Raw genomic sequence first — 25,391 nt, 5'->3', positions numbered from 1 at the left:
GGGGATGTAGCTGATTGGCTGAGCCAAGCGACGGTCCACCCCTAGGGACAGTACTGTAAAGATTATTATTATTTTTTTAGTCTGCGTTTTGACCCCATTCGGGGATATATATATATATATATATATATATATATATATATATATATATATATATATATATATATATATATATATATATATATATATATATATATATATATATATATTTTTGTGGTACTATTGTGACCTTTTGGGAGAATGGGAGAAGTAAGGTATTTTCTACAAACTGTGTAATAGTCTCCGTAACCCAGGCAGGGTAGGAATAGAGCTACGAGGTACCGTCATTATTATATTGACAGGGACGTTTGTTACCTCCAAGTAAAGAGCTAAGAGATTTTCTAGCCGTAACCCAAGAGGGGTACATTTGGCTTTAGAAAATGGTCATTTGACCACTCGATCGCGTTATCATACCCTGGGACAGGGTATACTGTAAATCGGGTAGTACCAAACCCGATATTTGCAGAACACTTGGGGTAAGAGCGGGAATCCCACTAACATTTGGGCCGACAAAGGGTTCTCCCCTTCGAGTAAGTGGCATAGCAACCTTTTTGCGCCATTTTCGCATCAATAAGTGGCAACACCCGTAATTACACCCCAATAAGTGGTGACAGTGGTATAAATCAATCCAATAAGTGGTGGCAGCAATAAAAGGAGCTATCAACAGCACTGATAGTAAAAGAATTTCGCGTTTTCGAAGAGACTAGTTGAGTTAGCCTACATAGTGATAGTAGCCTATTGTGGTTACATATAGAATGAAGGCTGAGAAAGATGAAATTAGAAAGAATAGAAAAGAGGACGAAAGGACTAGAGTAGCCTATAAAGAAAGAGACAATACGGACAGAGAACGAAAAGAGATAGAAAGAGAGAGAGATAGAAAAGAAAGAGAAAAAGATAGAATAGAAAGAGAGAAAGAGAGAATATTCAGAAAGCACCTAGAGTATTTGAAAAAATTACAGGATGAGATAGATCAAATTGAAAAAGATAGTCAAGCCAATGAAATACTTCATCAGGCCCGTATGGACAAAATTGAAAAAGATAGACAAATAAGAGAGAAAGATAGACAAGAAAGAGATAAAGAGAAGATAGCTCGAGAGCAGAGAGAAGAGAATATTAGAATAGATAGAAAACAAAAGGAAGAGGTTGATGGAATAGCCAGAGAACGAAAAGAAGAGGCTAATAGAATAGCCAGAGAACGAAAAAAGGAGAATGATGAAATAGCTAGAGACAAAGAAGAAAGATATCACCAAGAGTTTAAAAGAACCACGATAGGTCTAATAGAAGCTCGCTGGGGAATTCCAGAAAGTGAGATTTTATCACAACTAAATTCTAGGCTATCAGATAGCCATAATAATTTGTCTAAGAATTAATCGAGAGAAAATGAAAATTACCAAACATTAAACACTTTTAGAAGAAAATATACAACGTCGCTGATTAGGGGGGAAGGTGGACCGGCCCATAAAATAAATTGGGAGGCTGTGCCGCCCTATCGGAAAAAAGAAATGGTTGATAGTCAAAATGATGATAATCTGGTAAACATTTATTTCTTGGAACCTTTTTCTAAAAATTGCCATAATAAAGAGGAGAAAGTAACCTATAAAAGAACGAATTGGGCTATAGCACATAATCAAGGAAATATTGACGAGTTTGTGAAATCACATAAAATAGCAGGAAAATTAAACGGAAAATTGACCGAAATGGTAATTGACTCAGGGAGTGAGCAAATATTTTTGCGAATGGACCTAATTAAAAAGACGGAAATAGACCATAAAAATAATATTACAACAGTGTGTTATTATGGAGATAAGCACCAATGCCAGTCTGCTTGGGTTAGAATAGAAATTGCAAGGAACGACGGTACAATCCAGAGAAAAACGATAAAAGTAGGCTTAGTACCTACACTAGCAGTGGATGTTTTAGTAGGAGGAGACTTTGGAGATATCTTTACAGAAAATGCAAAAATTGAATACACTTTTAATGAATATGCGACGCTAACAAGTACAGGCCAAAATGAAGCGCTGATTGTACCAGAGGATAAGGAGACAAAATTTATTGTACGCGATTTTCCTCGTAAAAAACGAGAAATTTTAGTACAATATGAAAAACCTGATGTCGGAGTTCAATTCCCATTTGATCACGAAATATTTGTTTCTGCGGTAAAAGAAAAGAGAACTAAAAGAGAGAAAAGAGATATTAAACGGAGCTACAATGAAAAAATGCAGTCAAAGATGGTGGATACTGGAGTCCAAATCAGATTTAACGATGATTTATGATTTTGCGCGAATGACAAAATTGAGAAAAGTAGAGATGAAAAGAGGAGTGTAAAAAAAGAGACAAAATTTGGAGATTCAGTCTGCAGTGGCGAAAAATAAAAATGTTGGAGGGGCTGTGCCTTGAAAACATAAATAATAAAGGGAAAAAAGAGGTCAAAGATCCATGGGGAATAAAACAAGATGGTTACAAAATAGAGATGAATGACCTACAACGGGTTGGGGGAATGTTGGGAGATATGGAATGTCGAGTCGGATTGGAAAAATTTGGGAAGGAATCTGATATTGGTCTGATCAACTCAAAAGAGGGTTTGTTCCTTTATGAGGGGGAGGAATCCCTTGGGGAAGATCCCGTGCGGGAAGTTGCGAAAGATAGCCCTTTCCCTCACTACAAAACTGGCGGACAAGTTGTGATCCCTTTACCGAGATTTTGCCTTTCTGATCTGAAGCCCATGGGAGATACTCTCTCCCAGTCACTTCATACTTCACCCAAACCTTTGTCCCCTAACCCTATTTATAGCTGTTATTCTTCATGGGAATCGACAATTTTTTCCAGAAAACCATATTCAGTATCGAAGTTTCATTTTCAATTAGCATCAACGCATATTCTTCATTTAATTATCCCAGGGGAGGGAACCCAGAAAAAAGGGGATTCATGGTTCGCTCAAAATTTTACTTAATTCCCAGTACCCTTATCGTTTTCACAGGCCTTTGCATTTTTGGCCTTAGAATATTTGAAATTATGCCAAGGGGCAATTTACTTTTTGATTGAGATGTGGGGTTGTTTCCGCAGATGGAAATTAAGAGGCCAGTGCAGCCAATTTTTCACGATGGCTGGCATCATCATATGTGCCAGAAACTGATTTTCTGCTCCTCTCAAATGTAAATTCGTGAGAGCGAGAACATTTTTTTGTTTTGATTGTACTACGCACAATCAGTATCTACGAATCTTGAAGACTTCAACTTTCAAAATTTAATGCGGATACTATACGATGTAGACCATGGTGGTGCTACAGTAGAGACGTGTCGAGGACGACCAATCCAGAGCCAAGCGGTGGAAGTAGTAGCACAGACACTGGTGGAAGAGAGAAGGCAAATAGATTTTGTAAAGTTGAAGTTATGTTTTTATTTTTGTAAGGATGGACCAAGGTAGCGCGTGGGCGGTCATTTATCTTGCGGGGGGAGGTGTTGGGGTTCCACCCCTGTTTCTTTTTCTTTCAGATAAATGACCTGTTTTCGTTTTCTTAATTACATTTGCTTATAGTATAATTTCAAAAGACAGGTTAAATTCCGTTACTAAGCGATAGTGGTTTAGGAATAAGTAAGCTTTGAACTAAGTTCTATTTTCGTACTTCCTGGTTTTGAGAGTCATTGAAAGATAAATCTAAGAGGTATAATTGGGTTCTTTTTGCGCCATTTTTGTATCAATAAATGGCGACACCCGTAGCTTACACCCCAATAACTACTCCCTCTCAATTTGTTAATATGCCAGTACAATAATTTACTATTATGTCGTCTAGCTGCAATTTCCAGATCCTCGGCAATTTTATCCATGGCCTCCACTTCACACCTCCTTAATTCGTATTTTAATGCTTTGTCCACTGTCTATTGGTATCAAAATACCGTTTTTAAGAGTTTCAGTTACTATTGAGTTGGGTCGCTCCTTACTTACAGTTCGTTACGACGGACATGTTTGATAATGCCAAATGTATTTTCTGCATCGGAAATCCATTGGCCTTGTAACTTTTAGATATAAGTTTCAAGCCAATCAAAATTAGAGTTTTAACCCATTTTTGGACCCAATTCACGAGGATCCGTACCTTAACTTAATTATTTTTGTTAATTACTGTTCTCTTGGGTCCGAGGCTTACAGTTATAAATTTAATACCACTCAAATCAAACAAAATTAATTTTGTCGGCCCCTTTTCCTCCCAAAAAATAAGGTACTGTTGCCCCAGTGATATTTAATAGTTTTTATCCACTCGGAGAGCTAAGATCAGTAAGAGTTTTATTATTTTTGAAAGCAATAGCTGAACATTGGCTAATTTGAATAATTTAGGGCACCTCCCCAAAAGGATGCTTAAAGGATACTTTACTTAATATTGAAAATAAATATTAAAATTACAGTAAAATTTTGAACTGATGAGCTTTCAGCAATTAATAGCATTATGCATCAAATATTGAGTTTAATGTATTAGTTATTTCTAAAATTGTTCAAGACGAATGTAGTTTCACTAAAAACAAGATTTTGAACACTGCCCTTTTCCTCAACTGTAAAAACCTAAAGCCCACTGCGTCATTGGAGCTTCAATGAAAACGAATTAGGTTACAAATATAACTAGTATTGAATTATATTACCATATAATATAAAACAAATATAAACCCAAAATAAAACCCTTAAAGCGAGTAATTCTTAAATAGAATATGCAAATTAAGCTTAAAACGAAAATAAAAAATTGCTATTGAAGCATAAATGAAACCCAAAACGAACAGAAATTAAGTAAACAATCAATGCAGACAAACATACAATAGATACTGTAATAAATGAATAAATAAGTCTTAAAACGAGTAAAACTTAAATTGAATATGCAAATCAAGCTTCAAACGAACCAAAATCACTACAAACAAGAGTTTGGGTATCGCCTCTTTCTCTTACTCTAAAAGTCTAAAACCTACTGCGTCATTGTCGCTTTACAGAAAACTATATGTACCTTGAACAGTCTTGGAACGTATAAACTAAATCAAATTGAATATTTAATATATAATGATATTAATCGTTGAAAGATCCATCAGTTCAAGGTCTTATTTCACTGTAATTTTATTTTCATTTACCATGCTGTAAGAACTAGAAAAGTAAATATTTGTAATATAATGCGTTTTCATTGAAGCTCGAATGACGCAGTGGGCTTTAGGTTCTTACAGTTGAGGAAAAGGGCAGTGTTCAAAATCTAGATTTTAGTGAAACTATATTCGTCTTGAACAATTTTAGAAATAACTAATACATTAAACTCAATATTTGATGTATATTGCTATTAATTGCTGAAAGCTCATCAGTTCAAAATTTTAATGTAATTTTAATATTTATTTTCAATATTAAGTACAAAAGAAAATATTTTTAATACAATTCGTTTTCAGTAAAGCACCAAAGACGCAGTAGGTTTTAGATTTTTATAATGAGGGAAGGAGGCGATACCCAAACTCTTCTTTGTAGTGATTTTTGTTCGTTTCAAGAGTAATTTGCGTATTCAATTTAAGTTTCACTCGTGTTAAGATGTATTTTTTCATTTACATTAGTATCTATTGTATGCTTGTCGACATTGATTGTTTATTTAAGTTCTCTTCGTTTTGGTTTTCATTTGTACTTCAATAGCAAAACGTTTTTTCGTTTTAAGCTTGATTTGTATATTCAATTTAACCATTGCTCGCTTTAAGATTTATTTATTCATTAATATTATTACTTGCTCTATGTTTTTTTGCTATGATTGTTTATTTAATTTCTGTTTGTTTTGGGTTTCATTTATTCTTTAATAGTAATTTCTGGCCCTTTTGAGTTTGAATTTCAACAGGTATATGTATCTGCTGAAAAACTTCTTTTTCGGAAAGTTTTTTTTTTAATAATTTTTATTTGTTTTTGATTGCAATAAGGTTAAAAGTTTTTAAAATTCCTAATTTCAAAAGCAATTTATTTTTCAATATCAAATGTTCATCAAAGTGTCAAAACTAGTATCGAAGTAACAGTATCAAAGTAAAAAAATGGGTTTGTGTCGGAGTTTTTATTATCCTTGGAGTTTTTTATATCTGATGTTTGAACTACTTTTAACAAAATGGCTATCTCAAATTTTTTATCGGATGGGTTTGGGGGAAAAAGGTATGGAAGATCCTCGGCAATTTTATCCATGGCCTCCACTTCACACCTCCTTAGTTCATATTTTAATGCTTTCTCCACTTTCTATTGGTATCAAAATACCGTTTTTAAGAGTTTCGGTTACTATTGAGTTGGGTCGCTCCTTACTTACAGTTCGTTACGACGGACATGTTTGATAATACCAAATGTATTTTCTGCATCGGGAATCCATTGGCCTTGTAACTTTTAGATATAAGTTTCAAGCCAATCAAAATTAGAGTTTTAACCCATTTTTGGACCCAATTCACGAGGATCCGTACCTTAACTTAATTATTTTTGTACATTACTGTTGTCTTGGGTCCAAGGCTTACAGTTATAAATTTTATACCAATCAAATCAAACAAAATTAATTTTGTCGGCCCCTTTCCCTCCCAAAAAATAAGGTACTGTTGCCCCAGTGATATTTAATAGTTTTTGTCCACTCGGAGAGCTAAGATCAGTAAGATTTTTTATTATTTTTGAAAACAATAGCTGAACATTGGCTAATTTGAATAATTTAGGGCACCTCCCCAAAAGGATGCTTAAAGGATACTTTACTTAATATTGAAAATAAATATTAAAATTAAAGTAAAATTTTGAACTGATGAGCTTTCAGCAATTAATAGCATTATGCATCAAATATTGAGTTTAATGTATTGGTTATTTCTAAAATTGTTCAAGACAAATGTAGTTTCACTAAAAACAAGATTTTGAACACTGCCCTTTTCCTCAACTGTAAAAACCTAAACCCACTGCGTCATTGGAGCTTCAATGAAAACGAATTAGGTTACAAATATAACTAGTATTGAATTATATTACCATATAATATAAAACAAATATAAACCCAAAATAAAACCCTTAAAGCGAGTAATTCTTAAATAGAATATGCAAATTAAGCTTAAAACGAAAAAAAAAAATTTGCTATTGAAGCATAAATGAAACCCAAAACGAACAGAAATTAAGTAAACAATCAATGCAGACAAACATACAATAGATACTGTAATAAATGAATAGATAAGTCTTAAAACGAGTAAAACTTAAATTGAATATGCAAATCAAGCTTCAAACGAACCAAAATCACTACAAACAAGAGTTTGGGTATCGCCTCTTTCTCTCACTCTAAAAGTCTAAAACCTACTGCGTCATTGTCGCTTTACAGAAAACTATATGTACCTTGAACAGTCTTGGAACGTATAAACAAAATCAAATTGAATATTTAATATATAATGATATTAATCGTTGAAAGATCCATCAGTTCAAGGTCTTATTTCACTGTAATTTTATTTTCATTTACCATGCTGTAAGAACTGGAAAAGTAAATATTTGTAATATAATGCGTTTTCATTGAAGCTCCAATGACGCAGTGGGCTTTAGGTTTTTACAGTTGAGGAAAAGGGCAGTGTTCAAAATCTAGTTTTTAGTGAAACTATATTCGTCTTGAACAATTTTAGAAATAACTAATACATTAAACTCAATATTTGATGTATAATGCTATTAATTGCTGAAATCTCATCAGTTCAAAATTTTAATGTAATTTTAATGTTTATTTTCAATATGAAGTACAAAAGAAAATATTTTTAATGCAATTCGTTTTCAGTAAAGCACCAAAGACGCAGTAGGTTTTAGATTTTTATAATGAGGGAAGGAGGCGATACCCAAACTCTTCTTTGTAGTGATTTTTGTTCGTTTCAAGAGTAATTTGCGTATTCAATTTAAGTTTCACTCGTGTTAAGATGTATTTTTTCATTTACATTAGTATCTATTGTATGCTTGTCGACATTGATTGTTTATTTAATTTCTCTTCGTTTTGGTTTTCATTTGTACTTCAATAGCAAAACGTTTTTTCGTTTTAAGCTTGATTTGTATATTCAATTTAACCATTGCTCGCTTTAAGATTTATTTATTCATTAATATTATTACTTGCTCTATGTTTTTTTGCTATGATTGTTTATTTAATTTCTGTTTGTTTTGGGTTTCATTTATTCTTTAATAGTAATTTCTGGCCCTTTTGAGTTTGAATTTCAACAGGTATATGTATCTGCTGAAAAACTTCTTTTTCGGAAAGTTTTTTTTTAATAATTTTTATTTGTTTTTGATTGCAATAAGGTTCAAGTTTTTAAAATTCCTAATTTCAAAATCAATTTATTTTTCAATATCAAATGTTCATCAAAGTGTCAAAACTAGTATCGAAGTAACAACATCAAAGTAAAAAAATGGGTTTGTGTCGGAGTTTTTATTATACTTGGAGTTTTTTATATCTGATGTTTGAACTACTTTTAACAAAATGGCTATCTCAAATTTTTTATCGGATGGGTTTGGGGGAAAAAGGTATTGAAGGGGGAGGAGCCAGTTGTCCTCCGATCCATTTTGAATCTGAGAAAGTGAACTACAGCATTTAATTTTCCAATCAAATGAGCCCTCTTTAAGTTTATACGAGCATCTCTTTCATAAGAAACATACATGCCCCAGGGACATAACTTACAACGCCTGCCCCCAGACTCTGGGGGTTTGTGTGGACACCGGAGTTTTTGTTATCTGACCTTTGAACTATTTTAAAGAATGGCTATCTCAAAATTTGTATCTAACGGGTTTGGGGAAAAGGGCGTGGAGGAGGTGAGGGGGTCTATTTGCTCTCTGGTCTTATTTATCTTTTAAAAACCGAACTAGTACTTTCAATTTCCATTTAAATGACCCTTCTCTGAAGTTTATACGAGTATCCTTTCCATAATAGCTATATATGCCCCCGGGCATAAGTTGCAACGCCTACCCTGTGTCCTGAAGGGTTGTGGAGACCCTTGAGTTTTCGTTATAAGATTTTTGAACCATTAAAAAAAATTGCTCTCTCAAAGTTCTTGTCGGATGGGTTTGATGAAAACAGAGCGTGGAGGGGGGGGGGGGTAGTTAACCTCCAAAATCTTTTGACTAAAGAGAAGTGAACTACAACTTTTCATTTCACATCAAATGAACCCTCTCCGAAGTTTATACGAGCATCCATTCCATAAGAACCATATATGCCCACAGAGCATTAAATACAATGTCTATCCCCGGGCCCTGGGGAGTTGCGTCAATAAAGGAGTTTTTCTTATCTGACTCTTGAACTGTTTTTAAAAGAATGTTTATCCCAAAATTTTTATCGGACAGGTTTGGGGAAACAGTTTTTGTCATCTAATTTTTGAGCCATATAAAAAAATGGCTATCTCAAGATTTATAGCAGATGGGCATGGGGGTAAAATGGCATGGGGGTTATTTTCCTTCCATTCTCATGACTCTTAAAAAGTGAAGAAGAGTTTTTAAATTTTCAATCAAATAAGCCCTCTATAAGATTTTTACGAGCAAACCTTTCATAAGAGTCATATATACCCCCAGGGCATAACTTGGAGCCCCTGGGCCCTGGGGGTTCGTATCGACACCTGAGTTTTTGTTATCCAACCTTAGAACTATTTTTAACAAAATGGTTATCTCAAACTTTTCATCGGATTCTGTTTGGGAAAAAAGGCGTAGGTGGGGGGGGGGTAGTTGCCCTCAGAAGTGAACTTGAACTTTCAATTTCCAGTCAAATGAGCCCTCTCTGAAGTTTATACGAGCATCCCTTTCATAAGAACCATATCTGCCCCAGGGTATAGCTTGTAACGCCTGCCCTGAGCCCTTGGGGGTTGTGTCAACACCTGGGTTTTGGTATCTGACTTTTCAATTTTTTTTTACAAAATGGCTGTCTCAAAATTTTTTCGAATGCATTTGGGGAAAAAGAGCATGGGGGGGGCTATTTGCCCTCAAATCTCTTTTACCTCTCAAAAACTGAACTAGAACTTTCAATTTGCAATCAAATAAGCCCTCTCTAAAGTTTTTACGAGCATCCCTTACATAAGAACCATATATGCCCCCAGGGCATAATTTACAACGCCAACACTCGAGCCCTCGGGGGTTCTGTCGACCCCGGAGTTTTGCCTATAGAATATTTGAACTATTTTTAACAAAATGGCTATCTCAAAATTTTTATCAGATGAATTTAGGAAAAAAAGGTGTGGGCAGGGGTGGTTACCCTCCGATCTCTTTTGAATTTTAAAAAAATTACTAAAACTTTCAATTTCCAATCAAATGAGCCCTCACTAAAGTTTATACGAGCATTCCTTGCATAAGAACGATATATGCCCCCAAGGTATAACTTACAATGCCTGCCCAAGGGGTCTGGGGGTAGACACTGGAGTTTTTGTTGTTTAATCTCTAAATTTTTTGCAACAAAATGGATACCTCAAATTCTTATCGGATGCATTTGGGAAAAAAGTGCGTGGGGGGTAGTTGCAACCGGTCACTTTAGACTCTTAAAAATGGCACTAGAAGTCTCGATTTCCCATTGAAAGAGCACCCTCCGAAGTTTATGCGACGACCCCTTCCATATGAAGTACCTCTGGGGAAAAAATGATAAAATATTGGAGCCCTATGGCCTTTACTATAGGCAACGCTATAGCGTTGCCTCTTATACTACATAGATAAGTAAAGCTGCCCACTTGATCGATCTTTTCGTTACCCTATATCACCTTTTCATCTTCACTTTTTCCTAGTCTCAGCAACTTAGTCTTCTCAATATGAATTTTTAAACCTATTCTGGCAAACTGAACTCACAGAATCTCTAAAAGTTCATTCATTTTTCTAACATTTTCATCTAGGATGTCTAAATCTTCAACAAAATCTAAGTCTAGGGAAGTTTTATTTTCTGTTTGATTCCGTGTTCTCCTATTGCCTTTGCTCTTCTCTTTAAGACAAAGTTCATCAAAATGATCCGTCTAAATTGGGATGGAACGCAACCCGACTTAACTCCTGATTTAACATGAAACCAGCTACTAACCTTATTTCCTGCCTTCACCGCAGCAGTATTATTCTCCTACATAGCACAAATAATTTTAATGTATTTGTCTGATATAAGATACAGGAATGAGACCTTTGTTAAGGGTATTCTATCATCTGAATCAAACGCTTGCTCATAATCTACAAAACTGAGGAGTAAATTTGTTCGATGACTCTTACACTTCTCAACTATTAATCCAAGAGTAAAAATTTGGCCGACACATCCTCTACCCTACCTAAAACCCCACTGTTCTTTTCTTAAAACTATGTCTGCAGCATTGGCTTCCAAACTTTATTGTACCGGGACCCCCTTAAAAAGTTTTGATCGCATGGTGCCTCCCTTCCATTTTAGAAAATAATACAGATATGAAAATTTTTAGTACCAAAAAACTTATTGCGCCAAACTCTTAAAAAAAGGAAAACGAATAAAAATTGTATACTATTTTCTTTTAATGAGATTAGTATGCTTACGTATAATTGGCACAGAGTTTGTCAAATCTGGGTGTCAATGAAGAGATGGCTGCACGAAGCTCCTTTTCTAAAAAAAGAAGAACCCCATATATTGGTTTCATTTCAGCTAGTGCTGAAAATCCTGTTTTGAATAAATCAGATTTTATGAACGGTATCAATGCTTTCTAAGCTTTATTTGACAAAATATTGTATTCACTCTTAATATCTTGCCAAAATCGAATGAGAGATGTATCTGAAAATTTTATTTTAAGCAATTATCAGAAGCTAATTCAATAATGTTTTCTTTCTTATTACTTGTTAGTTCAAATTGGTCATCTTCTTCCTCGAAAAATTGATCCTGCATCCATACATATTTTGAAAAATTGGTATCACTAAATAATTTCAGAAGTTACCTAACAAAGCCTCGTCTTGCTCAACAAATGTTTATTTGTTTTCTTATATGTTATATTGGGTGTATTAATTTAAAAGTTAAAATAGCCTATGTCAAATTTGTTTTTTGTTTTTTTTTTCTTCCAAATTTGCCTCCCATATCTTTATTTTCTTATGAATACCTTAACATTATCTTTTAGAATCAACAGATGTGTTTTTGGCCCTTATACCGATTTATTTAAAAACCTGAATTTTCCAAAAATATCCACAAAATATGTCAGTATAATAATTAAATTACAACTGTTAAACATATCTGCGTCCTCGATTTGATTTTACTAGATAAAAATTGTAATTTACACATTGATTCCATATATTCCCTGAACCACTTTGTACCACTTTGATAGCCAGTCCTCTTCACAATAGTACAAAGGGGAGGCGTAAGTAGCTCCCATATTGTTAGACAGCTTTGTAAATAATCTAACTTATAAAGGACTGTTTTTTTATGTAGTTTATAGCTTTTGTTACTTTTTTAAAAACATCTTAAAGATCTTTACTCATACTCTTTGATACGAGAACTGTTCTGTGGAGCATCCTGTGCGTCAAGAGAACATCGGGTGCTGGTATTTTAATTTGATTCATGTTTTTCAATTTCACTTTTGATTCTGATTCGATTCTGAAATTCCACACACCTGTAGCTGGAAGTATCATTTCCCGTTTGACAATTAGAGAAAGCCCTTCATTCAAGATGAACACAGCCATGCTCGAACTATTCTGTAAAGAAACTATATTGTAAGTGATTTAAAATTTTTTGCACAAGACGAAAATAGTGAAGGACCATAATTTACAACAGAAGGAGTGAGTACGCTAAGAGACACGTAAAGTGGTGAAGTAGGTGTGAATTTACATCACATTTTATTAATTTTGAAAATTTAACAATTTCGATAACCTATCATTAATATTACATAACAAACAGTCCCAGTGAAAGTGTTTTAATGTTTACCAGTGAACGTGGTGCACATAATATTGTGTGTTTTAAACCATTCAAATATATATATATATATATATATATATATATATATATATATATATATATATATATATATATATATATATATATATATATATATATATATATATATATATATATATATATATATATATATATATATATATATATATATATATATATATATATATATATATATATATATATATATATATTGCTAATTGCTTACATAGATTTATGTGTAGTGTCGTAGTATTATTCCATTAATTTAGCGTAGGTAGGAAACATAATTATCCCATAGTTAGTGTAAGATAAAAACTTATAAAAGGTGAATCTTCCAAAAAAAACAAAAAAAATCTTATAGTATTAGTAGAATAGTCTCAACCACAAAAAAAAATTTCCCATGATAATATTTGATAAGGTTGGAAATATTGGAGTTACCAGTGTTAGATGTAGGAAAAAACAAAAAAAAATCTTTTGTGTATTAGATAGGGTGTAACCGTAGATAATCTTAGTCCGGTAGAGAAACCTTAGAAAAGTAAATATAATAAAATTAGAAAAGTAATACAAAAAGAATTTTTGAGCACTTTTGATTAAGCTTAAATAAGATTTATAATAATACAATATCAATTAAAGTTATATAGGACAAATAGTAAATGAATTTCGAAGTACTTTAAAACCCAAGGGCAAGCAAGTCCTAATGACGGGACGTCATTAAACAATAGGAAGGGTAATATATACCGGGAATAAAATGTATTTAAAATATGAACAATTTATTTCGTTCTAAATATACTTCCGATGTAAATTAAACTCCCCCTAATTGAGTTTAAATTCCGTTTCAAACTCTCGTCTAAATTCATAAACAGAGAAAGAAAAACCGCAAACTTTGTAATACACCGCTGAATTCCAAATTCTTTTTATTACAGAACTATAGAGACTTGAACATTCCCAGACGCTATTGACAGATTTAAAAAGCAAAAAACTACGGGTTTTTTGCAAGTACAAAGCTAAGGAGATGGATTTGAATCTCGCAGAAGTATTCGATAAATATTGTGGGACATTGTTTAAAACTTAGTTTGGAATTTTTCTTAGGAATGCGGGCATTTGAGGATCCAAATATTGCGAATAAACTATTGGTCAGAATAAGGAAGAAGGAGGGTGCCACCCCAATAGGAGTTGGGCCAATCGTGAAATAGCTCTTAGCGCGTAGAATCAAGACTAGTGTTTTATAGTATTGGAAAAGTGTTTTTAGAGGCATTATGATTATCATATTCCTACCATTCTGCGAGCAATTACGAAATTATCATTCTGACTGAAGCGAAGTCTTGCTCATAATACATACATTGTTGTACACCTGAAATGTAAGTCTCAATAAACCCATTACTTTTCTATTTGTGTTGTTTTATATATATGCCTGTATCTCACCGCAAAGTAGATAACTAGTTCAAACGTCTCAATTGGAAACACTCCTAAGGAATCTGATAATCCTACGAAGTTTGATTACGCTCTTGGATTGATGGGTCCCCAGCCCAATTAATCACCCCACAAGGCATTTCTAACTTATTATTTAATCTGTTTTATTTTCTCCCATAGGGAGTGGCACGATCACCCATTTACCTTCCCCCCGTTACAAGTGGCGCAGTCCTTAACGGCACAAATGTGAACTAGAGATTCGAATCAAAAGAGTTCAAATGTGCCAAAAAATCTCTTAGAGAGTCTTGTCCATTTTCCCAAACATAAAGGATATCATCAACGAAACGAAACCAGATAGAGTTTTTTAAGTGGAAACTATTCAAAGCAGACTGTTCTATGAAATCCATGTAAAAATTTGCCAAATAAGGAGAAAAGACAGCGACCATGGATAAAAACATGATTTGAAGGAAATTTTTTTTTCGGAATTTAAAATACGAGGAGAACTTGTTGCAAAGACGAACAAGGGTCATTATTGTATCAATTTCCAAATGTTTGTAATCCGACCAAGTTGAATTAGAGGAAATAAGAGGAAAATTCAAAAGAAAAATTCAAAAGAAAATTAAAAAAAAAAGTAGAGAAAAATTTTTGATGGAAGTACAAAAAAACACTAGCGTAAAGAGCGAGGTAAGGACTAAGGGGCGAACCCAATCATATACGTATTAATTTCTGTTCGTTTTAATTTTGATGTCGCTCCTTACTTTCAGTTGAAAAAATTGTTTTTTTTATTTAATTTCTGATCGTTTTTTTTAAATAATATTGGGAAATCCGGCGCCCCCTTTATGGCAATGTCCCTCCCCCCTGAAAACTTAGTCCATGTAAAGATCCTCCCACGTAGCCCCCGACCCCCCCCCTCCCGCACAACTACAAAAAAAATCCCCCCTGAAAACTTCTGTATACTTCCCAATAACCAACACTATATGTTAAACATTGGACAAAGTTCATAACTTGCAGACCTTCCCGGGGGACTGTGGGGGATTAAGTCACCCTCAAAGATATATTTATTGTATTTTCTTATCATACTGAACAAAATGGTTATCTCAAAATTTGATCGGGTGACTTTGGGGAAAAAATGAGCGTGGGAGGGGGCCTAGTTGCCCTCCGTTTTTGGTCTTTAAAAAATTACTCTAGAACTTTTAATTTCCGTTTGAATGAGTCCTCCTGCGATATTCTAGGACCCCTGGTTCGATTCGATCACCCCTGAAAAAAAAACAAATTAACACGCATCCGTGATCTTTCTTCTGGCAAAAAATACAAAATTCCACATTTTTGTAGATAGGAGATTGAAACTTCTAAAGTAGGGTTCTCTGATACGGTGAATCTGGTTGTGTGTTTTTAATTAAAGTACTATGACTCTTAGGGGTTTTTCCCCCCTTTTACCGAAAAAAAGGCAAATTTTCTCAGGCGCAAAACCTTTGATGGGTAAAACTAAGCTTATACATTTAAAATCAGCATAAAAATCTGATTCTTTTGATGAATCAATTGGTATAAAAATTCCAGTTTGTAAAGTTTTGGTTACTATTGAGCCGGTTTTAACTTACAGTTCGTTACCATGACGTGTTTCATACCAGACAAATACATTAAAGTAATTTGTGCTATGTACGAGGATAACAATGGTGCGCTTAGATAGGATAGATAGGAATGCGCAAGATAGGAAATAAGATTAGTAGCTGGTTTCGTTTTAAGTCAGGAGTTAAAGCAGGGTTGTGTTCTATCCCCATTTCTATAGAACATTTTGATTGACTTTGTCTTAAGGAGCAGAGGAAAAGCAATGGGAGAACATAGAATCAAATGGGAAAGAAAAAATCTCCCGGACTAAGGTTATACTGATGATTTAACATATTAGATGAAAGTTTAAGCAGAATTAATGAGATTTTTGAGGTATTGAAAGTTCTGGGTGCTAGAATAGGTTTAACAATTAACATTAAGAAGAATAAGTACCTAAGGCTAGGAATAAGTGAAAATGAAATAGTGACACTGCGTAACGGAAAGATCGATCCACTGGATAGCTTAACTTACATGCGTAGTATGTTTCTGCACCGGTTGGTGCAGTAAAGATGTTAAAAGTAGAATAGACAAGGCCCGGGGTGATTTTTCACTGTTAGAAACAGTTTGGAAGAATAGGAAAATGAGTCTACAAATCAAGATTAGAATATTGAAAGCTACAGTGTTGACAATGGTAAATTAAGATTCTGAAGCATTGGCGCTTTAAGAAACGGAGAAAATTTGCTAGATTCATTCAAAAGAAACTCCCTACGGATTGTTTCTGGCACTTGATTGACTGAACATATTTCAAACAGTAGGCTGTATGAAAAGTGTGGTTCAATCCTCCTTTCTAGGGTTATCATAGGCAGCGCAATAGTGCTGCCTAAGTTAAGAACGATGTTGGCACAATGTATTATTATATTTTTTCCATACCCGGGCACTTCGTATCGAAGGAGCTGTCCTAGAAACCTCGAAAAGGGCTCATTCAATTGGATATTAGAGTGGCTATTGCCCTTTTTCATAGTCGAAAGTGATTGGAGGGTAACTAGCCCCCCCCCACGCCCATCATTCCCCCAAACACATCCAATCAAAATTATGAAATAGCCATTTTGTTCAGCGTAGTTAAATCCAGATATAAAATATGTTTTTGAGGAGGACACTCCACCACAAACCTCTGGGCAAAAGTTTATAATTTATGCCCTGAGCGCATACATGAACGATGTTGGCACAATGTATTATTTATTATTTTTTTTCTGTAGAGCAGGGCACTTCGTATCGAAGAAGTTGTCATAGAAACTTTGAAAGGGGCTTATTCGATTGGAAATTGGAGTCGCTTGTGCCCTTTCTAATAGTCGACAGTAATTGGGAGGCAACTAACATCCCTTCCACGCCCAATATATCCCAAAACACATCCCATCAAGATTTTGAGATAGCCATTTTGTTCAGCGTATCTGATTTCTATATAGAAATTAAGTTTTTGAGGAAGATACTGCCCCACAGACTTCAAGGCAAGGGTTGTAAGTTATGCCCTGGGGGCATATACGGTTTTATAAAAGGCGTTGTCGTAGAAACTTAAAAAAAGGCTCATTCGGTTGGAAATTCAAAGGGCTAGTGCCCATTATAATATTCAAAAGTTATTGGAGGGCAACTAACCCCCCTCTCACACCCACCTTTACCCCAAACACATCCAGTAAAAATTTTCAGATAGCCATTTTATTCAACATATTTATCAGTTCTGGAAATTAGGTCTTTGAGGATGACAAAACCCCCAACAGCCCTCAGGGCAAGGGTTGTAAGTTATGCCCTGGGGGCACATAAGGTCTTTATAGAACGCCTTGTCGTAGAAACTTCAAAAAGGGCTCATTCGATTGGAAATTTAAATGGACAGTGCCCTTTTTAATAGTCGAAAGTAATTGGAAGGCAACTAACGACCCTTCTACGCCCACCATTTCCCCAGACACATCCAATAAAAATTTTGAGATAGTCATTTTGTTCCACGCAGTTTAAAGTTCAGGAAATTATACATTTGCTTAGGACAAACACCCCACAGTCTTCAGGGCAAGGGTTATAAGGTAGGCCCTGGGGGTATATAAGTTTTTATTGAAAAATTGTCGTAGAAACTTCAAAAAGGGCTTATTCGATTGGAAATTCAAAGGTCTAGTGCCCTTTTTAATAGTCGAAAGTTATTTGAGGGCAACTAACCCCCCTCTCACGCCCACCTTTTCCCGAAACATATCCAATCAAAGTTTTTTGCAAGACATTTTGTTCAGCGTTGTTTCCCAGATAGAAATTAGTTGTTAGAAGTAGTTGATAGAAGATAGAAGATAGAAGTAGTTGTTTTCCAGATAGAAATTATTTTTTTGAGGAGGGAACTCCCCCAGAGCCCTAAGGGCAAGGGTTGTAAGTTTTGCCCTGGGGGCATATAGGGTTCTTATAGAACGCGTTGTCGTAGAAACTTTGAAAAGAGCTCATTCGATTGGAAATTGAAATGGCTAGTGCGCTTTTCAATAGACGAAAGTAACTGGAAATCAACTAACACCCCTTCCACACCCACCATTTCCCCAAACATATCCAATCAAAATTTTGAGATAACCATTTTGTTCCACGCAGTTTAAAGTTCAGAAAATTATACCTTCGAGCAGGACACTCCCCCCAAAGTCTTCAGGGCAAGGATTTTAAGTTATGCCCTTGGGGCACATAAGGTTTTTATGGAAATCTTTGTCGTAGAAACTTGAAAAAGGGCTAATTTTACTGGAAATTCAAAGGGCTAGTGCCCTTTTTAGTAGGTGAAACTGATTTGAGGGCAACTAAGTCCCCTCCCACTTTTCCCGAAACACATCCAATCAAAATTTTTAGATAGCCATTTTGTTTCACGCAGTTTAAAGTTCATAAAATTCTCCTTTGAGCAGGACATTCCCCCCACAGTCTTCAGGGCAAGGGTTTTAAATTATGCCCATGGGGCATATAAGTTTTTATTGAAATATTTGTCGTAGAAACTTGAGAAAGAGATCTTTCTCTTAGACATTCAAAGAACTAGTGCCCTTTTTAATGGTCGAAAGTGATTTGAGGGCAACTAGCCCGCCTTTCACGCCCATCTTTTCCCCAAAGACATCCAATCAAAATTTTAAGATAGCCATTTTATTCAACGTAGTTGAAAGTTTTGGAAATTAGGTCTTTAACGATGACAGCCCCTCCCCCCACAACCCTCAGGGCAAGGGTTGTAAGATATGCCCTGGGGGCATGTAAGGTTATTATAGAAAGCGATGTTGTAAATATATCAAAAAGGGCTCATTCAATTGGAAATTGAAGGGGCAAGGGCCCGTTTAATAGTCGAAATGATTGAAGGGAGACGCCCACTATTTCCCCAAACACATCCAATAAAAATTTGAGATATTCATTTTGTTAAATTTAGTCGAAAGTTCTGGAAATTAGGTCTTTTAGGATGATAACCCCCTCAGAGCCCTCAGTGCAAGGGTTGTAAGTTATGCCCTGGGGGCATATAAGGTTTATATAGAAAGTTGTTGTAGAAATTTCTAAAAGGGCTAATTTGTTTAGAAATTGAAATTGCTCTTTTTAATAGTCGAAAGTGAGTGGTGAGTAATTGAACCCCCTCCCACGCTCACCATTTCCCCAAAAACATTCAATCAAAATTTAGAGATAGCCATTTTGTTTAACGTAGTTGAAAGTTCAGAAAATTATGTTTTTAAGGATGACAAACCCCCCAGAGCCCCCAGGGCAAAGTTGTAAGTTATGCCCTGGGGGCATATAAAGTTTTTATTGAAAGCATTGTCGTAGAAACTTCAAAAGGGCTCATTTAATTGGAAATGGAAAGGGCTAGTGCCTTTTTTAATAGTTCAAAGTCATGGGAGATCGACTAACCATTTTCCCAAACACATCCAATCAAACTTTTCAGATAGCCATTTTGTTTAACGTAGTTGAAAGATCTGGAAATTAGGTCTTCGAGGTTGACACCCCCCCAGCCCCCAGGACAAGGGTTGTGAGTTATGTCCTGGGGGCATATATGGTTTTTATTCAAAGCGTTGTCGTAGAAACTTCAAAAGTGTTCATTTGATTTTAAATTGAAAGGGCTAGTGCCTTTTTTAATCGTTGAAAGTGATGGGAGATAGACTAACTATTTTTCCAAACACATCCAATCAAAATTTAGAGATAGCCATTTTGTTGAACGTAGTTAAAAGTTCTGGAAATTATGTCTTACAGGATGACAACCACCCTCACAGCCCTTAGTGTAAGGGTTGTAATCTACGCTCTTGGGCATATCAGGTGTTTATAGAAAAAGTTGTCGTAGAAACTGAAAAAGGGCTCATTCGGTTAGAAATCGAAAGGCCTAGTGCCCTTTTTAATTTTTGAAAGTGATTGGACGGCTTGAAATTTTTATAGTGAAGATCGATGTGGGTATAATATATGATTTTTTGTTGTTGTTGTTGTTTAGACCAGGGCACTTCATAGCAAAGAAGTTGTCGTAGGAACTTCGAAAAGGGCTCATTTGATTGAAAATAGAAAGGGCTGATGCCCTTTTTGATAGTCGAAAGTGATTGGAGGGAAACTAATCCCCCTCCCACGCCCACCCTACCATTTGCCTTTATGTTTAAAAACTAAATGTTGCCTTAAGATTAAATCAAAATACACTGTGTTAATGCTAATTCCCAATAGGGCATCTTAGCAATAGGACTGAGGGTATTATGTCCAAACAATCGGGGCTACTTCTGCTCTTAAAATTTAACCAAGTAAAATTAGCGTAAACATATCCAAACTATCAAAGAAAGTAAAAAAAATTTTCTGTGAATGGTATCAAGTTTTCCATTTCAGGTCAACTAGAGGAGAAATGAAACGAAATTCAACACTACTATTTTTGTCCAGGTTTTTAAAAGGGTGTATGTTGTTAAAAATTGTTAAAAAATTTTCTCCAACATACAAACAGGAGAGAAAACTATAAAGTCTTAAAGAAAGAAAATATTTAAAGTATTATTTTCTTCTTCCCTGAAAAGACTATGTCAATATAAAACGAACAGAAATTAATTTAAAAAAAACTTTTTCCGCAAAATAGGTTTTTCAAAGAAAAGTAAAGAACTCCATTAAAAAAAAAATGAGCGAAAAATAAAATCAAATAATCTAAGAAGCGTAAAACTACAGCAAATCAGCAATGAAAAATAAATGAAACCCAGAACGAACATAAATTACAATAAATAACCGAGTCAAACTCAAAACGAGCAGAAATTAACATAAGTTGGATCAAAACCCCTGTGCCTTCCCAAGGCCAGAACATATTAAACTGACAATGTGCATTGTCAGTTTAATACACATATATTGATATTTACGATAAATAAAAGTTCAAATAGGGATAAAATCCTTTTAATAGACAGTGATGATAGAAATTCACAAAAATACCAGATATTTCGGTCACATATACAGTGACCGTCATCAGTAGTAAAACTAAAATAAAACAATTCAAAACAAAAGAATATATACTAAATCAAATAATACTACATATTATTTGAATCCCTAATTCTTTTCAAAGCAAAGGCGGAAGCTATTCTCTTTGACCTTCTTGGATTTGATTCATTAGCGTTCAATGATACAACATTTGGACAAAGGTCAACTACATTGGGTGAATTGAACTTTACTCTGTCAGATTTTAATAAATTATCATAGATAGAGTCCAGCCCATATTCACCTGTATCCCGATTCAAAGCAATATTCTTGAATAAGATTTTCTTTATTTCAAAAATTTCACGAAAATTTTGCTTTAAACCCCGATCCCTAGAAATCAAAGAGACATTCTCGAACAAAATATATGAGCAATAAAGTGCAAATTATGTTCTGGCCTTGGGAAGGCATAGGGGTTTTGAGCCCACTCATGTTAATTTCTGCTCGTTTTGAGTTTGACTCGGTTATTTATTGTAATTTCTGTTCGTTTTGGGTTTCATTTATTTTTCATTTCTGATTTGCTGTAGTTTGAGCCTGAATTAGTGGGCGAAATACAACTGATAAGAATTTCCCTATTTATGCTGTAGGAGAATTAAAAGAAGAAACAATGGGTTGAAGTGGACTACCGGGCTTATGATCTTTAGGAAGACCTTAGAAGCGAGGGGACGTGCATCTGCGTGGGTAAAACCTTTTGTACAATTGATCTGTAATTTCACCTTTTCCTTTTAGATAAGAAAGCGCTTTTCAGACTTCCTGGACAAATTTTTCTGTGGGATCGGTAGCTAATTGTTCATATGTGTTAGAATCATTTAAAATTTCTCTGACTTTTTTGTCGTAATCATCTGAATCTAATACAACAACAGCATTTCCTTTATCGGCTTTTGTAATAATCCTGGAATGATCTTTATGCAGTGCGTGTAAGACCAAGTGTTCAATTTTAATAAAAAGAATTTAAATCTGGATTATTAACAGAAGGCGAATCCAACAAAGTTTCAGCAAATTGTGCTCTAACCTCAGCAATGTCTCCAATATCCGCATGAGAGTCATGAAATGCCCCCTCTGTGTTCGCGGTAATTTCACTATAAGGTATTTTCGAAGGGGCTATCGAAATTTCAGTCCTTTCGACAGAACCTGATTTTGCTCTGTTGTAAGGGGCGTGGAGCTGAGATTTATCACAGCAGGACCAGGATGCGCATTTGGGACAAAAGGTGGACTATTAGAGAGTTTTTTCCAATTTTAAACGGTGTAATTTCTTAGAAAGTCTTTGTCTAGAAATCCTAAAGTCATGCTGAAAAGAATTTTCAGCAATAGCCTTATTTTGATGAAAATCAGCATAAGAAAGCGTACATAATATTTCTCGCTCTATCCTGAAAATATCCTGATTTAACTGGTAGCGCTTGCTTTTGCAATCGCTAATAACATGATTTAAAGTACCAAACCCTATACGTTCTGTAAATTGCCGTTCGCTACGTGTGTTTAAGTGAAGTGAAGGTCGCATTGACTTGGTTAAAATACGGTTTATTTTACAATAATGAAGAAAATACTGTTGATTAATCAAATTAGCTTTTTTCCCCACAAGAGATATGAATGTAGTAACAACATTGGTAGAATGCTCCCCATAAGTATGACGAAGATAATTTCTTAAACCACATTGGCCTAACATCACATAAAGAAAGAAAAACGAGCAAAAATGGGGTTTTATAGGCCAAATGAAAATACTAAAAAAACACAAAAAAGCGAATATTTCGAGAGGACAAACGCCTCTCTTTTTTAGCACGAAACGAAATAATGTATCCAAGGAAAGAACCGAAGAAAAAAAAACTAAAAACAAACGCGGAAAGTCAATGTGAAAAGAACCAAAAAACCAAAGAAAAAACCAAAACTTAAAAGATGAATAAAATTCAATATAAGCCAAAAATTAAAAGAATATAAACCAAATACCTAACAACCATAAAAGCGAGTTATTCGCCAATATCCGCGATTTGCACAAAATCCAAAAAACTATGAACTGCCATCGAAGGATACTAGCGAACAACTGAGAAAGAATAGAAAACAATTCATTCACTTAAAAACAAAACGAACCAGTAATTAAATAAGTTGGAGAATTATGTCATCTTATTTCGGATTTTAATTAATGATTTTCTTGCAGAAACCCTTTGAGACCTAAGGGGTTGTTCACGTGTTCGATTATATGACTGGGAAAGTGGTTCAAGGTTTATTTCAGGGATTACTAAAGTATCGGCTTCTCTTTTGAGAAAACCGTAATATGACTCGTTTATTCTTAAATCATCGGAATCTTTTTTTTAAAGCTAGACCTAAATGTTGGTATATATAAATTTCAACAAATTCTCTGTAGTGCTGGACAATACCTTTGTCATATGAAATTAGGCTAGCTTAATTAAACAAAATAGTATGGTCTGGTTTTTCAAAAATATGCTCTGCAAGGGCAGAGTCAAAACTTTCTGGATTTTTCCGCTTTTTAAGTGTATTATTAATTGAACTAGAGTGCTGAGTTAATCTATCCGTTAGTCGCTGATCAGTTCTTCCGATATACCTAAGACCACACGAACAATGAATCCTGTAGACACCGGAATTTTCACCTATCGGGATAGGGTCTTTACCTTGATAAATTTGGGACCTGATAGTTTTTCTGGGTCTATAATAAGTGTAAATGTTATTTTTTCTTATATTTTTTAAAGTGTGGCCTGAAACCCCTTTAACGTATGGGAGACCAAGATAAACTGAATTTTCCCTTTGATTTGTGTTTTCTGTGGAACTATCTGATAATCTTTTAATACGTTTTGCAACCACAAAATTTATTAAACTAATTGGATAACCATTCCCAAATAAAATAGCTCTAAGGTGGTTGAGCTCTAAATCGAAGAAGAGTGTTGAACAAATTTTCAATGGTCTATCAACTAGAGAGGTGACAACTCCTCTTTTCACAGCAGGAGAATGATTAGAGGAATAATTTAAGTAACGGTCATTATGTGTGGGTTTTCTATAGACACCAAACTTGAAACATGTATCATTTCGGTGCACCAGAACATCTAAGAAAGGAAGACGCCTCTCTATCTCTGATTCCTGAGTAAATTTAAGTTTTGGATCCAAGGAGTTGACCAAGTGAAGAAAAGAACCCAAAGGATCGTCACCATGCTCCCACAAATAAAAAATATCATCTTTAAAACGAACCCAAAATTCAGGTTTACAAAAACTTTGCAAAATGGCCCTTTCTTCAAGGTTTTCCATGAAGACATCAGCCTGTATTGGAGAAAAGGGGGCACCCAGGGAAAGCCAATATATCTGTCTATAAAAAATACCTCTATAATGGAAGTAAAAAGAAGTTATGTTACAAAAGTCTGTAAATGAAAGAAGTGTCTGATTCAAAAGAGTAGATTTTTGTGATATAGTTGGGTTAGAATTAAGTTTATGCTCCAAAATCAGTTCGGTCTTTTGAGGATCACAATTGGTATACATTGAATCTGCATCAAAACTGCCAATTCTTGTATTTGGTTTAACCGAAGCTTGCTTTACCTTGGAAACAAAATCAGTGGAATTTTTAATATAGGATTTTTGAGCCTGAATTTGTGGGCGAAATACAACTGATAGGAATTTTCCTATTTTTGCTGTAGGAGAATTAAAAGAAGGAATAATGGGTCGAAGTGGATTACCGGGCTTATGAACTTTAGGAAGACCATAAAAGTTAGGGGACGTGCATCCGCGTGGGTAAAACCTTTTGTACAATTGATCTGTAATTTCACCTTTTCCTTTTAGATAAGAAAGCTCTTTTCGGAAAGAGAAGCTGTTGAAATTTATAAATACCAAAATTTAGGTCAAGCTTTAAACAGAGATTCCAGTGATTTAAGAATAAACGAGTCATATTTTCATTTTCTCAAAAGAGAAGCCGATACTTTAGTAATCCCTTAAATAAACCTTGAACCACCTTCCCAGTCATATAATCAAACACTCGAACAACCCCTTAGGTCTCAAAGGGTGTCTGCAAGAAATGCATTAATTAAAATCCGAAATCAGATGACATAGTTCTCCAACTTATTTAATGGCTGGTTTTTTTTTTTTGATTGAATGAATTGTTTTCTTTTCTTTCTCAGTTGTT

General features: G+C 34.7%; 1 protein-coding gene across 1 annotated transcript in view; it reads left to right on the top strand.

The window, feature by feature from the left end:
- Positions 1-25,391, top strand: part of LOC148953423 (carbonic anhydrase 2-like) — a 199,710-nt gene that overhangs the window by 61,198 nt on the left and 113,121 nt on the right. The gene's annotated exons all lie outside the window — the stretch shown is intronic.

The sequence above is a fragment of the Artemia sp. Qi Xiang Cuo genome, chromosome 4, assembly GCF_049724085.1.
Source record: "Artemia sp. Qi Xiang Cuo chromosome 4, ASM4972408v1, whole genome shotgun sequence".
Taxonomy (NCBI): domain Eukaryota; kingdom Metazoa; phylum Arthropoda; class Branchiopoda; order Anostraca; family Artemiidae; genus Artemia; species Artemia sp. Qi Xiang Cuo.
Note: the sequence above shows the minus strand (reverse complement) of the source record. Positions and strands in the feature narration are given on the sequence as shown.